The sequence below is a fragment of the Sparus aurata genome, chromosome 21 (genome assembly GCF_900880675.1).
Source record: "Sparus aurata chromosome 21, fSpaAur1.1, whole genome shotgun sequence".
Lineage (NCBI taxonomy): Eukaryota > Metazoa > Chordata > Actinopteri > Spariformes > Sparidae > Sparus > Sparus aurata.
In genome coordinates, this window is record NC_044207.1 from 34,839,604 (window position 1) to 34,855,318 (window position 15,715).

General features: G+C 42.5%; 1 long non-coding RNA gene across 1 annotated transcript; it reads left to right on the forward strand.

Moving 5' to 3' along the window:
* The first annotated feature begins 13,938 nt into the window (after positions 1 to 13,938).
* On the forward strand, positions 13,939 to 14,615 carry LOC115573222 (uncharacterized). Its single transcript, XR_003982242.1, has 3 exons — positions 13,939 to 13,965; positions 14,188 to 14,264; positions 14,561 to 14,615. It is a non-coding gene; the product is annotated as an uncharacterized LOC115573222 (long non-coding RNA).
* The last annotated feature ends 1,100 nt before the right edge of the window (positions 14,616 to 15,715 follow it).

Below are 15,715 nucleotides of genomic sequence, written 5' to 3' on the forward strand. Positions count from 1 at the left end.
TCTCACTCAAAGCGGCCCTCCAGGATACTGCTCCATGGGATACCTCCACCTGTCCGCGGCCTTTCACTTCCTCAACCCCCAGCCTCCAGTCATCCTGGGCTGAAGTTGTGATCCGCGGCAGAAAGGGAGCCCAGGATACGACTGTCTCTCCTCCTCGCCTGAGCCTCTCCAACCGCTTCGACGCCCTGGCCGACAATCCAGATCTCCGCTGTTCAGCCTGTTCTGTTATTATATTATGTGTTATTGTTAGCTTGATTGTGGAGTTATTAAACTGCAAAAACTTACGCTAGAGGGGTCGACATGTGCAAATAACTGTGGCTTTCTGCTCTCTACACACGGCTGCTGGCGGTCGTACGGCTCCTGGCTCCGGAGCCGCTGTGCTTCGGTCACGGATCGCCAGCTGTCTTCCAGGACAGCCATCTCTACTTCTCGCCGCAAATTCCTGAAGGAAGCCGTTCTCCGACGCTCTGGAGGCGTGCGCCACCCGACGCCGCTGGCGGACTCTCTTCCTCCTGGGGCCGGGGCAGCCGACCCACCGCAACACCTGTCCTGCCGGGCACCGTCGCCGATCCTGCCGTCAGCACACGCCCCAGACGCTAGATCACCACCATCCCTCCCGGCTCAACATTATCCTCACCCACTCTTTCCACCAACCACCCTGATCATTGGGGACTCCATTACACGAAATATCCGCTTTTTCAACGCCACCACCTGTTGTCTCCCCGGTGCCACAGTCCTGGATATCCTGGAAAAACTTCCTCGGCTGCTGCAGTCTCTCCCGTCCTCCATTACCCAACTAGTTATGCATGTAGGGACCAACGACATGGCTCGGGGTGCCTCTGAACTGACAAAACGTGCTTTTATCTCCCTCCTGGACTTCCTTCGCACTTGTGGAAAATCTGTTTTTATTTCTGGCCCCATTCCCACATTTGGTCGCGGCGACGTGCGCTTCTCCAGACTATTAATGCTCAACACCTGGCTCAAACTTGCCTGCTACATCCGAGGTCTTAACTTTACGGACAATTTTAATCTCTTCTGGAACCGCCCCTCCTTTTTTAAATCCGATGGCATCCATCCTAGCACCACAGGTGCTGGCATGCTTGCAGCCAATATCCAATATTCCGTACATCATGCTCCACGTGACTGACTATTTACACCACACACCCCCTCCTTTGATATTCTTCCTCACCCCATGCCAGCAGCAGTACAAAGCACAGTCCAGCTCTCTAGCGCCCCCGTCCCTCCCACTCAGCCCAAAAAATCCATCTGGTCCAACTCCCGTCCCCCTTCACGCAACACTGGCCGGGCCGTTGACCACAGTGTCCTAGCCTCCCTGCCCCAGTCGGCTAGTAGCACTGCCAATTGTGAAAGCACCACTGTCAACTTCGGTTTACTCAATATCCGTTCACTCATGAGCAAGGGCCATCTTATCCAGGATCTCATCACTGACAATAAGTTTGACTTTTTCTGTTTAACTGAAACCTGGCAACAATCCAACGACTTCTCCCAACTCAACGAATCTACTCCTCCGGCATTTACTTACACCTGTCAACCCCGTGGCACCGGCCGGGGAGGGGGTCTCGCAATAATCCAACACGAGAAGTGGAAAGTCTCGCCGGTGCCTACCCCTGCTTTCACCTCCTTCGAATCCACTGTTTGTCAGCTCTCTGGACCGACTCCCACCATCATTGCTACTGTTTACCGGCCCCCAAAACCAAATATTGACTTTCTACATGACTTTGCTGCTCTGCTCACCCACCTATCCACCCTTTCACCAAACAACATAGTACTGGGAGATTTTAACATTCACATGGACAATACCAACAACCCACTTACCAAAGACTTTACATCCTGCCTCGACAGTTTTGGATTTCAACAGCACACCGATACCCCCACTCACTCCAAGGGTCACATTCTGGACTTAATCTGCTGCTCTGGTGTTTCCCCTTCCGATCTAACTGCAGTTGAACTCCCCATAACCGACCACTTCCTCCTCTCATTTAATGTAAAACTCTCTCTCTCCACTACCAAGCTCCCCCGTCTCATTTCTTTTCGCAATATTAAGGATATTAACTTAGATTCCCTCTCCTCCAGCATTGACTCCCTCATGGCCACTCAGAACTCACTCACCCTCGAACAGCTGGTTTCACACTACAACACTGGACTCCAACAGATACTCAACTCCCTTGCTCCGCTAAAAACAAGATCTGTCTCCTTCTCCCTTTCCGCTCCCGGGTTTACCCCCGAACTTCGACTTATGAAAGCTAAAGGACGACAACTCGAGCGGCTATACAGGAAAACTGGACTTCATATTCACAAAGACATTTACAAAAATCATATGTTACATTACAAGAACTGCATTACCCAAACCAAATCCAATTATTAAACTGCTATAATCTGTTCCAACAAAGGTAACACTAAATCACTATTCTCACTGTACAAAAATATCACCCAAGCCCCAGAATCTCTACCATCTCACCTCTGTTCAACTGCTTTCTGTAACTCCATCATGTCATTCCTCAGTCAGAAAATCCAGATGATCCACCAACATCTCAGCTCACAAACCACCCTCAATGTCATATCCGAACTTCCTCCTCCTACCCACTTTTTCTCCTGCTTCCAGCTCCCCACCTCCGCAGAAATTTCAGATCTTATCCGCAAGTCCAAGCCATCCACCTGTCAGCTAGACCCTTTCCCCACGGTTCTGGTCAAAGCCTGCCTCCCTTCCCTGGTCCCTCTCATCTCTGCCATCATCCACTCCTCTCTCTCCACTGGAACTGTTCCTACACCATTCAAGACTGCTGCAATTACCCCAATTTTGAAAAAACCCGGTGCAGATCCCACAAACTTCAATAACCTACGTCCAATCTCTAATCTCCCCTTCATTTCCAAGATTCTTGAAAAAACAGTAGCAACTCAACTCCATTCTCATTTATTCAACAACAACCTGTACGAACAGTTCCAGTCTGGTTTCCGCCCTCTCCATAGCACAGAAACTGCACTCTTAAAAATAACCAACGACCTCCTCATGGCAGCTGATACTGGTTTACTCTCCATTCTCATCCTCCTCGATCTCAGTGCAGCCTTCGACACCATCTGTCACACCACCCTCCTGAAGGGACTGTCCTCCCTCGGTATCACTCATACTCCTCTAAACTGGTTCAAATCATATCTCTCCTGCCGTACTCAGTTCATCCAGCTCAAAACCTTCACATCCCAACCTTCCCCTGTCACCTCTGGTGTGCCTCAGGGCTCTGTCCTGGGGCCCCTCCTCTTTATCATTTATCTCCTTCCCCTTGGCAATATCTTCCGCAAACATAACATCACTTTTCACTGTTACGCAGATGACACCCAGCTCTACCTCGCCAGCAAACCCACTTCCAACCTCCCTCCCTCCTCCCTTACCGACTGCTTAACTGAAATAAAATCCTGGTTCACTTCAAATCTACTAAAACTCAACTCTGACAAAACTGAGATCCTTCTCATTGGCACACAGTCAACACTTTCCAAAACCGACAGTTTCCCCCTCATCATTGATAACTGCTCCGTTTCCCCCTCCCCACAGGTTAAGAGTCTGGGTGTCATCCTCGACAGTACACTCTCCTTCCAATCTCACATCAATAACATCACCCGGTCTGCTTACTTTCACCTACGCAACATCAACCGCCTCCGCCCCTCCCTTACTCCCCATACCACTGCTATCCTCGTCCATAGTCTCATCACTTCCCGTCTGGATTACTGCAACTCCCTCCTCTCCGGTCTCACCCACAAATCCCTGCACAAACTTCAACTGGTCCAGAATTCAGCTGCCCGTGTCATCACCAGAACCCCCTCCATCCACCACATCACTCCCGTCCTACAGCAGCTCCACTGGCTCCCGGTCAAGTCCCGCATTGACTTCAAAATCCTTCTGCTAACATTCAAGGCCATTCACAATCTTGCCCCCCCATATCTTTCCATCTTCTCCATATCGCCACTCCCTCTCGCACCCTCCGTTCATCCTCCTCCATTCTGCTGACTGTCCCCCCTGCCCGTCTCACCACCATGGGGAGCAGAGCTTTCAGCCGCTCTGCTCCCCGGCTCTGGAACTCTCTGCCACCCGAAATAAGGAACATCACTACACTATCTGATTTCAAGTCCAAACTCAAAACACACCTGTTTAAGATCACCTTTCTTAGTTAAATGAATTTGCTGTCAATTTTTACTGTTTTCTTTTCTTGTGTACTTTGTGGCTTAAATTGTATTTGTTTACTGTAAGGTGTCCTTGAGTGACAGAAAGGCGCCTATGAAATAAAATGTATTATTATTATTATTATTATTAAGAGGAGGTGAAGACTGAATACAGTTCTTTGGTTCACTGGATGTTTCCCCAGAGGGTCATTACATGACGGAGACTGATATAATCTCAATACAATTATAAATCATGTAGTTAACGACCTGCCCTTAAAACAGGTGCAGAGGCTCATCAGTTCATTTTCTAACATGACACTCGGCTGGTCCAATCACATTTATACTCTGAGGTTACCACTTTGTTGAGCAGATGAAGTCAAACTTTCTCTTGGTCAGAAAAAGACAAACACACCAGTAGAGTGAATTGTGGGAAGCAATCAGCCCTGACACTCCAGGAACCTCTGGTTATTTTAACATAACATCCATTTTTAAATCACTAATTGCTGTAAAAGCCAGTCACACATTTTTAAGAGACATTCTCATCGTAGAGAATTAAAGTCCTCAACAAAACTACTGTAACATCAGGTATACTGAGAATCATTATAACCAATGATACAAGTCAAAAGTAACGATTCATTTGACTTTTTATTTGAATAGACAATTACAATATAAATGAAATGCAGTTATTTGTTTGAAGGCAGAGACCTGCTCATTTATTTAACGTTCAACAAAGCCAACATTTCTACTTAAATCTGCAGTCAGGGGCCAAACAGGAATACTGGTTTAAAAACTTCTTTTAACACATTTTTTCAAACATCACCAGACATCCAATAGAATGACACCCTTCAGTCATCAGGCCTTCATATATGTCACCTGTACTGTTACAGGTGATACCTGTTTGAGGCGCCATCTTGTGCTCAAATTAAAACATCAATCCAGTCAAAAGAACAAACCAAAAATCAAATTCATTATGATTTGCACCAAATTATCTCAATGTTAAATGATAAATAGTTCAGGCTGACAATCCAATGCAGGAACTTCTTAAAAAACTGACCTAGTCATGGTCAGTATATACAAGAGGACTGATTATAGTTACTGATCTATTTTGTTGTCATCAGTTTATATAAAACATACATTCCTAGTTACATAGATTCAAAGATGATTTTAAAAGCCTTATAATGGTAGATATATTTAACAACATATTTTATTTTGTCCTCAGTTCATTTCAGCTGCATCATTCACATGTTACAGTCACTTCTGGCCAGTGGAGGGAGCTACTGTACAATATCTGTTCTCATGCAGGAGTTCAGCTTTGTGCATCCATGAGAACAATTAATGTGTCACAGTTATATAAGATTAGATCAAATTAAATGAATTAAACAATCTTGTGTGTTACATCTGACAACAAGTAACATTAAAATGCAAAACTAAAATCAATCTTTGAAAAGAATTACTCATTTATTATCAGCTTCATTCATTATCAGCTTTATTTCATGATCACCTTATCACTTTCATGACAATTTGTAGCACTATTCAAAATTAATTGATCTTACCAACATGTGTGAAAATGTTTATTTATTATTTATTTGACATTATTAATCAAGGGACAATAAATCACACACAAGTTGTTAGATGCTAAATCACACATTGTACATAAAATCAAAACATGTATTTCAGTTATGATTCTTGATTGAGCAGGTGTCAGGTGACTAAATGACATCATACACAACAAACCAACACATGAAATCATCAATAAAATCAAAGCAAACAGAAAAACAACTTCGCAGAAGAATTACAGAGAACTTCCAATCCAATCCATCAGCTGTTTTTTAATGTTCACAGCTAATTTCGTTCTAAGCCAGAATTACTTTGTCTGAACTTCTGCAGGAAGATGTGAAGTTATTCAGTGGAAAAGATGTCGCTGCTGTTGGGACCCACAGATGAATTTGTTCATTGTGAATTTCAAAAAGGACTCTGAAGTGAACTCAGAGGCCGTCCAGACAGGAGAAAACGATCTTTTTTTCCTCTGTCTTCCTCGGCATCCTTTCAAGAATATTTGTGTCCACACGGATCCACTGAAAACGACTGAAAACGCTGTAGTTCATATTCCAGGCCTCTAGGTGGTGCTTGACATTCACCAAAAATGGAGAAGAGGAGACGGAGCATGCGCATAAAGCATGCACGCTGTAAACAAACAGACAGTAGACGGAGAAACTGAACACAACAAGAAGAAGATGAAAATGGCTACTGCAAGGAAACCAGAAGCCTTTGTGTGGACCGATAATGAGGTCGAACTGCTGCTGAGACTCACACTCAACTACAAGACGAGTACGTTGCAAGAAAGGCTCAATATCTTCTGCGGCACGAACTCAAGTAAGTAGTCCGCCATTGTTGTTGTTGTTGTTGTTGTTATGAGACATTGCGGGGTTCAGAGGTCAGAGCTTAGAGATCGCGGGGTGGGGCGATCGCGTCATCGTTTTGGAAAGTGTGCGGATTCGCCGTCCACAAGAAAACGGGAGGGCTTCGTTTTCGAATTTCTCCACCCTGAGACCTGGTTTCAAAAAAGTGCTTTTTCAGGCGCTGTGTTTTCAGGATCCGTGTGGACAATAGGCCAAAATGATGCAATACATGTGCGTTTTCGCAAAAGAGCGTTGTCGTCTGGATGGGGCCTCAGATTCCCAGAACTGCCCATTCTTCACACCTAGGCAGGGTGCGAACTACGGGGGAGCCAGGGGGGTCTCAGCCCCCTTTAATAAGACATGAGCTCCCCGAAAACATGATTTGTATTTTGGGGGGGTCTCTAAAATGTTGGCAAAATGCAGTTTTGTCCCATGCATTTACTTTTTGTTTTGTTTTTTTGTTTTTCTGTATTGTCATAATCATGGATCATGTGTAAAATAAGGCTATTTTTAATGTGTGATTTGTGCATCACTATTTTACTTTAATAAAGATGCCGGCCTGCATGCAATTCTTGTCCTCACCACTGAAGCATGGGGGCGCTATGTCTTAAACGTCACTTTAAATCAGACATCGGAAATGAAAAAAAACATTTGGACCATTTGCGCAGGAGCTGCTGGACCCGCTCAATTTCGGTGCTGAATCGTATTTACTGCCATGTTTTGCAGTCATCATGTCTAAAAGAAAACAGGGAAATCTACTCGCAAATTTCGGATTTACAAAGAAATAAAAGACGAATGACTCTGAGGAGGCGAGTTCCTTGGCAGATGCTAGCTTGAGGACCGACACCACCACTGCACCTGTGTGGACTGCTGCCGGTGATGGAGATGGAGATGGAGTTTAAGAAAGCTCAGAGGCCGCTGATGATGGTGACTCCACCTGCCTCTCTGTTGTGAGGATTGGATCTCTGGTAGGCAGCATGTAACGCCCACCAATGTAATAATGTCCGAAAACGTTATAAACCACAAAGATAATAAAAATCTGCAGCAGTTAATGTAATAAACCCACAAATGTAATACATTTTCCACAAACGTAATAGCCGCTGCCTACTACAAACGTGTCCTGCCCTCTTCCAGGTCATCATGGTGGACAGGAGGTCGTCTGGCTCGGGAACCACTTGGTGATGTCTCGTCCTGCTCGATCGTCTCCTGGATCCACTCACTTTATATATAACTTGTATCAGACTTTCTGTTGATGTAACTTGTAAACTGTGATTTGTTGCTCTTTTCTGTACACTGTATCTATTGCATGTCTGTCCGTCCTGGAAGAGGGATCCCTCCTCTGTGGCTCTTCCTGAGGTTTCTTCCATTGTTTTTTTTTTTACCCAGTTTTTTTTTTCCCATCAACATGTGAAGTTTTTCCTCACTCGAATCGAGGGTCTAAGGACAGAGGATGTTGTTCACTGTACAGATTGTAAAGCCCATTGAGGCAATGTGATTGTGATTTTGGGCTATATAAATAACATTGATTTCATTTGATTTGATCAAGCTCTCAATGAAGTGAATGTCAGAATGTTTCAACTCTTGTGTCTCTTTTTGATCTCAGGCAGAGACATCAGAGAGTTCGCTTTATGAAATCAATCTACTCTCATCCGAATCTCCTCAATCTGTGCATCTCAGGTTGACTTCAAAGCAAATAACAAGCTCTCTGTAAGTGCTCACTGAAGTCTCATCCAGACTTAAAATGTTAGCCATTTTCCTAACATGCATACCAGTGGATCTACACTCTGTGGGTGCACTATTCAGGTCTGCAATGTTCTCCTGCATGTGTAGCTCATTGTGTGTCATTGCAATGTTGTGTCATAGACCAATAAACAAACCCTTTCAATTTCCTTGAGGGAACCTCCCAAAAGGATGAATAAAGTTGTCTAAGTCTTCAAAACTGTCATGAATTAATAACAGAACAGTGGAGCCCTGATTAATGTTATGGATAACACCTGCTGTGCTTTCTGTCAACGTTTGACCAATAGGAGAAGAGCTTTTGTGACTCTCAGCCAATCAAATCCAGCTGCTTTCCCCAAGTATTAAAAACTTCACCTAGCAACACTCCTGAGTAGCTTCTGACCAGTCAGAGCCAAATGAGTCTCTTCATCCTCAATTCTTCTTTTGTTGTCATTCAGGAAAGTTTAACTTTTAACTTACAGTTGAGGAGGTTTAACTTTTACAATGGCTGACTTTTCGAGGCGGTAGGTTCAATCAATCAAAAAGTAAAAGATGCATTTCTCTTTGTGTTGAACACTAGAAGCATTATCCATATTTCTACAGATCTACAGACACCAGTTTGTTGGGTTGAAATTTGCTCTCTGGGTAAAGAAAGAAGATAGTTTCTCACCAACACGACCACTTTATGGGTCTTTCCAGCTTCATATCAGCTTCTCTGACTGAACTTAAGATTGATTTTTTCTACAGAATGAGATGATGAACTTTATCCCCACTTCTTAAAAAAACAACCTAGTCATGGTCAGTATATGTACAAGAGGACTGATTATAGTTCCTGATCTATTTTGTTGTCATCACTTTATCTAAAACATAAATTCATAGTTGTTACACGGATTTAAATATGATTTACCAACAACACCTGGCCAGTGGAGGGAGCTACTGTACAATATCTGTGCTCATGCAGGAGTTCAGCCTAAAATCAGCCTCTGGAAAGAATTACTCATTTATTATCAGCTTTATTTCATGATCACCTTATCAGTGCTTTCATGACAATCTGTAGCACTATTCAACATTAACTGATTTCATCTACTGGAATTAAAATGTTAGTTTTTTTTATTTATTTGACATTATAAACCAAGAGACGTTAAATCAGACAAGTTGTTAGATGCTAAATCACACAATGTACATAAAATCAAAACATGTATTTCAGTTATGATTCTTCATTGAGCAGGTGTCAGGTGACTAAATGACATCATACACAACAAACCAACACATTACATCATCAATTAAATCAAAGCAAACAGACAAAAAAACATAGCAGAAGAATTACAGAGAACTGTAGTAAGTCAATGACATGTCTACATCTTGGAAATATTCCAATCATAACAGCCTCCATATTGCTACAGCTACAACTACAGCTACCCCTATCCCTGTCCCTGTCAGTGTCCCTGCCCCTGTCAGTGTCCCTGTCACTGCCCCTGTCACTGCCCCTGTCACTGCCAATGTCCCCAACCGGATCAGAAAGTCTTTTACTGCATCACTTTCCTCTGCCTTGCGTCTAGCCTTCTTTTCTTGTTCTTCTTGTTGTTTTCTACGTTTCTCTTCTTTTTCTCTTTCAAGAGCTTCTCTCCGGCGTTTTCTCCTTCTCTCTGTCAGCATTAATCTTCTTCATTTCTTCCTCATACTTCTTCTCTATTTCCCTCTTCAGCTCCTCCTGTTCTTTGAGCCTTTGCTCTTCATTCTCTTTCAGGATTCGTTGTTTCTCCTCTTCAATCTTCTTCTCTGCCTCCTGGAACATTTCAGTGGTGTAGTGTCTTCCTCCTTTTTTGAGCAGGTCACCATGGGTGAAGAGAACCATGCTGTATTTGTCTGCTTCCTCTCCAAAGATTTCCTGAATCTTCTGCACCGTCCTCTTCTCTTCCTCTGTGAATCTGCCCAGTTGGATGACGATCAGGAAGATGTGAGGTCCAGGAGAAGCATAAAAAATGCACTGAGCAATATCTCGTTTGATTTTCTCTTCACCTTTACAGGTGTCAAACAGACCTGGAGTGTCGATAACCGCAACCTTTTGTCCATCTACCTCACCAAAGGCCTTATTACATTGTTTAGTCAAAGAATCAAAGGAGAACTCAGATTTAAACGTATTTTCCCCCAGAATGCTGTTTGCTTCCCAGCTCTTAACAATCCTTATCTCCTCATTGTTGTATATTGTATATGGTCGGACCTGACGGGATGTTGAAATAATGAACAAATGTTAGTGTTTTCATAAGATTAGGGAACATGTGTGACTTTGACAGTGAACAGTTTGGGTGACTTGTTCGTTTTCTATTCCGCTTTTTCCATCAGGGTTGCGGGATGTTGCTGCCTTTTATCCCCCCGTGGGGGGTTGCGGGGCTTACTGGGGCCAAATCCAGTTCAACTTATGGGCGAAGTTGAACTGGGTACACCCTGAATGAGTCGCCAGCTCATTGCAGGACCCTTACTGATGGCAGTGGCTGCCCTAAAGGGTGCCAACTGCACATCAGGAGCAATTCTGGGGTTCAGTATCTTGCTCAAGGATACTTCGGCATGTAGCTCAGTCCTACCCCAGGGGAGCAGGGGATTTGAACCAGTGACCTTCGGATCACTAGTCCACCAGCTCAACCCACTGAGCTACAGCCGCCCCAGTTTGGGTGACTTGGTGGTTTAAAAAGTGAAGTGTTTAAAAGACAGAGTCAGAGTAGTAGATCTAAAATGGTTCTGATTGGCTTCCCCTTAATGATTAATGAATTTAGGAAAAAACATTTATTGGCATGAAAAATAACTAACTAAAACCCAGCTCATTCTCACTGCCATCACATCAGATACAAACTGGATAGATTGTACACACAACCACACAAAGGTTTAAGTCCTGTGTGTGACCAAGCATCAGTGATGACTACATCTTTAAATAAGTTACACAATAAAGCTAACTTACCTAAACACACAACTTACTTTAACCCTAAAAACGTGATCTTTTTCTAAACTTCACTGACTGTTCTTGTCTCAACCTACACAAAGTCTACAGCCGCCAGCCAACTAGCTCGTAGCTCCTGCACCTGTGTGAGAGGAAAGAACTCTCCACACCACCAGGTGGCAGTAATCTCTATTTGTCATTCAAAAAGAGAAACAGGAAGACTCAGGACAGCAGATACAATTGCTGTGTCCCAATACAGGGACCTGCATCCTTCGAAAGGACCCGGCCTTTGCGGTCTTCGAAGGTGAGTCATTCTGAGAGATCTTGTTAACCGCATCAGCCGTTGTTAAATGGGACGGTCTGGCCTTTGGCGCATTTCCTGGTTGCGTCACCAGATGTTTTACCCTCACAATTTCTGCCGCCCAAGCCCATGAAAATGATGATCTACGGCACGCGACATTTTCTTTTATTCCTTTTTTTCTGGTGCGCAGACTCTTGGGATGTGTGAGTCCGCGACCTCCTCCGAAGGGAGAAGGACACAACAAATTAGTTATGATCTGAGACACAACAAATTAGTTCTGAACGAGCGTTTCCACTCCCACTAATATATCGCCAATATAGAGATAGTGAGTTGTAAATGTCTCTGGTGAAGAGGTGGAGGATGAGGAGAAGCTGCACTAAAGAGTGAAATCATGAATTCTTCTGAAATCAGAGTGAGTTCTCTCACTGATGGCTCAGTTGACCAAAAAGACACCGACTAGTAAGGAGGGTTTGTGACACATCACACAAACTGCTGCTGCCACAGACGCTCACTGGTCTCCTGGTTTGTCAGGACCTTAAGGCCTCTGAGCGAGCTGCCGTGTTTGACGAGCTGGGAGTGAGAACATGTTGATAAAAGCAACGATGCAACTCCCAAACAACTAACCAGTGTTAGATGAAAAACCTGAGTCTTACTTAGATATCTGCTGTGAATTAGGTTAATTTAACATGAAATATAAACATTACAAACTATTTAGAAAGTAAATGTAATTACAATAGACTTTCATGAAGCAAAACTTGAGACAGAAGCATCAAAATCACACTCAGCTTCCAGTTTATGAGGTCCATCTAACACTAAAGCAGTCTGACACAACAGTCAAGAAACAAATCCTCCCTTCATGAAGGTTATAAAGTTTCTTTTGAAGCTGTTTCAAACTCATTTTCTACCCAATTAAGATCAGTGACAGTAGACAGAATAACAGAAACACCTCTCTAATGCTGGAGATTTGAGAAAAGTTTTTTATGTTATTTAAGCACTGCCCCCTCTTTAACTGTTTATGAAAAAAGTGTGACTATGATTTGTAATACTAGTTAATCAATATTATGAATACATTTCATTGACTTACCATGTTTGCCACATTTGCTGGCCATAGTTGGTTTGTGGGGAGAAGAGTTGGTCTGCAGCTGAAGTGGAGACGTAAAGTTAAAGCGAAGTTAAACCTTCCTGCAACATCAGCTCTTTATATGAGGACTTCATGCAACAAACCATACCTATGAAATACAGCTGACGTCACACTCAACACCAGATCTAATCATCTGCTGCAGTGGATCATAGGTCGAATCTAAATCTTTTTTCGATCCCTTTCTTTAATTTTCAAAGTCTATAATCCTGATGTCTTTTGATACACAGTAAAGGAAAAATATACCCTTTTTTTTACTGTTGCATCATTTAATGGCTTCTGATTTACTTTTCTACTGTTTAATAGTATATTCAAATGTTATAAATGTTGGCTTTCACAATAATATCTCATATACAAGAAAATATGAATGAGATGTGACTTTAAACTCAGAAATTAAAAGTTTTTTTCTCATGGCTCTATTGGGGAATTAAATTAGAGAAACAAAAAATTAAATCCTATGCATGTGCAAGTGTGATAATGAAAAAATAGCATTTTCAACAAAAGACTATACCCTCCTTATGAGATTATATTTCTTTCTTAATACTTCTTCCCCACACTAAGTTTTTACCTTCATATGTGTATGACGTTAAATGTCGTTCACAGCAAAAAATGCAGCAAATCCACTCCCCCATCAGCATTTACAGGAAACTCAACCCGTTCTTTCACTCTGCCAACAAATAAAGTGGACTGGAGTGCAGCCAGCACTTTTGAATTGTAGTTCTTAGTCTCTGTTCACAACATGATGTTACATAAATAAGAAAGTTGGCGGAGAAAGTGGCTACTATGATAGGGATAAAATAAAGACAAGCTGATTTAAGAAATTCGGACTTTGTGACGCTAAACTACGGAAGTTTTTGATTTTCTTGTTGGAAATGATCTATAATGATAACAGGTGTTTATATATGTGCAGTTGACCACTAATGTTTAAAACTGTTGCAGAAGAAATTTAACTGTGAATTTGTTGTAAAATAAATATGAACAATTCTTTTCTGAAGTCATTCAGCTGTTTAATGTGTAAGAAAAACATTAAATAAAGAATCTAAAGGTTTCTAAAGTTTCTGCTTTTTCAGTCACATATGTGTAACCGGGTTGAAATTATACCTTTATTTTTATGTTTGAAATGTCACCAAATCCTGATGAATAATGTTTTCTATATGTTTAAGATGTGTTTTATTGCCCATATTTATGCCTGAATGTTGTATTCTGACAAAGTGTTAATACCTGTACTGTCACTTTAAGAGGTAGCAGGCCTTGGTGCCGTTGTTCCGGTGCTTCTCTCAGTCCGCGCCAAGCTAGCTGAGAGGAGGTAATGTATTATTTTGCTCGTCATTTCTAAACATATATTTCGGGTTTTGGACAATGCAAACCTTGTTTAATTCCTGTATAAATGTTAGTACATAAGTTGTGAACGTGCAGCCAATGTGTCAGTTGAATATAAATCTTGTAAACAGACTTTTTGCAAGCTTTAAAGTAGACAAGTTTCCACATGTTAGTCTAAAGAGTTTTCTGTGTGTGTATTCGCTAACAGGAGCTTGAGACCTGTGTGCTGTGAGAGAGAGACTGCATGTTTCAGAGCCTTATGTGTTTTTCTGTTGATTTGTACAGGTATGTGCATTATGTTCATTATAATTTATCTGGCATAGTGTTTATATGTGTTTACACTTGTTGCATTAAGCATGTACAGGAAATTCACGTTATCAAATACATTGAACATTTTATTATTTATTTCATTTATTTTCACATTTTTATTTAAAAGTATTTTTGTTGTTGAAACTAAAGGTTGAGTCATGTATGTGCAGTCCGCGCCAAGCTAGCTGAGAGGAGGAGCTTGAGACCTGTGTGCTGTGAGAGAGAGACTGCATGTTTCAGAGCCTTATGTGTTTTTCTGTTGATTTGTACAGACAAACCCACCGCCCTGCCTTCATTAAAAGAGCAACCAACAGCTGGTCGTGGTCCGGGTCCTTTCTTCATTCAGCTCAACATAGAACACAACGCAGAACATACAAGGGTTAACGGATGTGCAATTAATTTGATAAAAACTGCTAAAGACAATGCACGCCCGTTACAATGGTGCCGTGACCTTTCAAGGGTTGGTCTGAAGATCGACGTCAGCTCGTTCACCGTGGGAAGCTGCATTCAGTCCCCTTTTCTGTGGTCAGGTATTCCCCTGGACCGCAACCAGGTGATTTTGATATTTTCATTGCTTCATCAGTATGACAGCATCTAAGAGAATAATTTACTGATGTGTAATTGGTTGCTGATTGATGTGATAATCCAGATTTGTTATTGTGTGCTCTTCCTGTTCCTGGCCATTCAGTTTGAATTTTACTGTTGATCTTTTTTTTTCCCTTGTATTTTTTTCTCTGTGTGTGAAGTGACTAAATCATGGCAGAGGGTTACACATATTTTGTTGAGGGTGGAGGTAACGATGGTAAGAGTGACTCTGTTGAGTACCAGGTTGGTGTAGGGAGGGGTTTGTTCATCCGACCCCTAGAGTCCAGAACACCAGGGCCTAGTATCACAGCATTACACACCCCACAGCTTACCTCTACACGTTATGTAGATCGTGCCATGCCAAGCCAAGTCGAGCAGAATCCAGACTTGGGCTCACTCATTACACAGTTAGCTGAAAAGCTAGGTGAATCCATTACAGCTAAGCTAATATCTGACAGGAGCACAAATAACACCAGTACTCCTGCAGAGCCCTCAGAGATAACATTGCCTAACGTTAAAGTTGTCATGCAGTCAGGTGCAAAGGAGCCTCCCATATTCAGGGGTGATGGCTCAGACAAATTTACGGTTCATGAGTGGGAAAATCTTATGACTCTGTACTTAAAGAAGCGAGCTATTCCAGTTCATGAGCATTCACAAGAAGTTCTGGCGAGACTTATGGGCAAAGCAGGGGATGTGGTGAGGATAAAGCTGCGTAACGACACATCTATGAACCACACTGCGAATCCCCGTGTGATTTTTGATATTCTGAAACAACACTTTAGCGAACTGACATATTCAAGCATGCCTTTGGCAGATTTTTACAATACACTGCCCATGTCAGG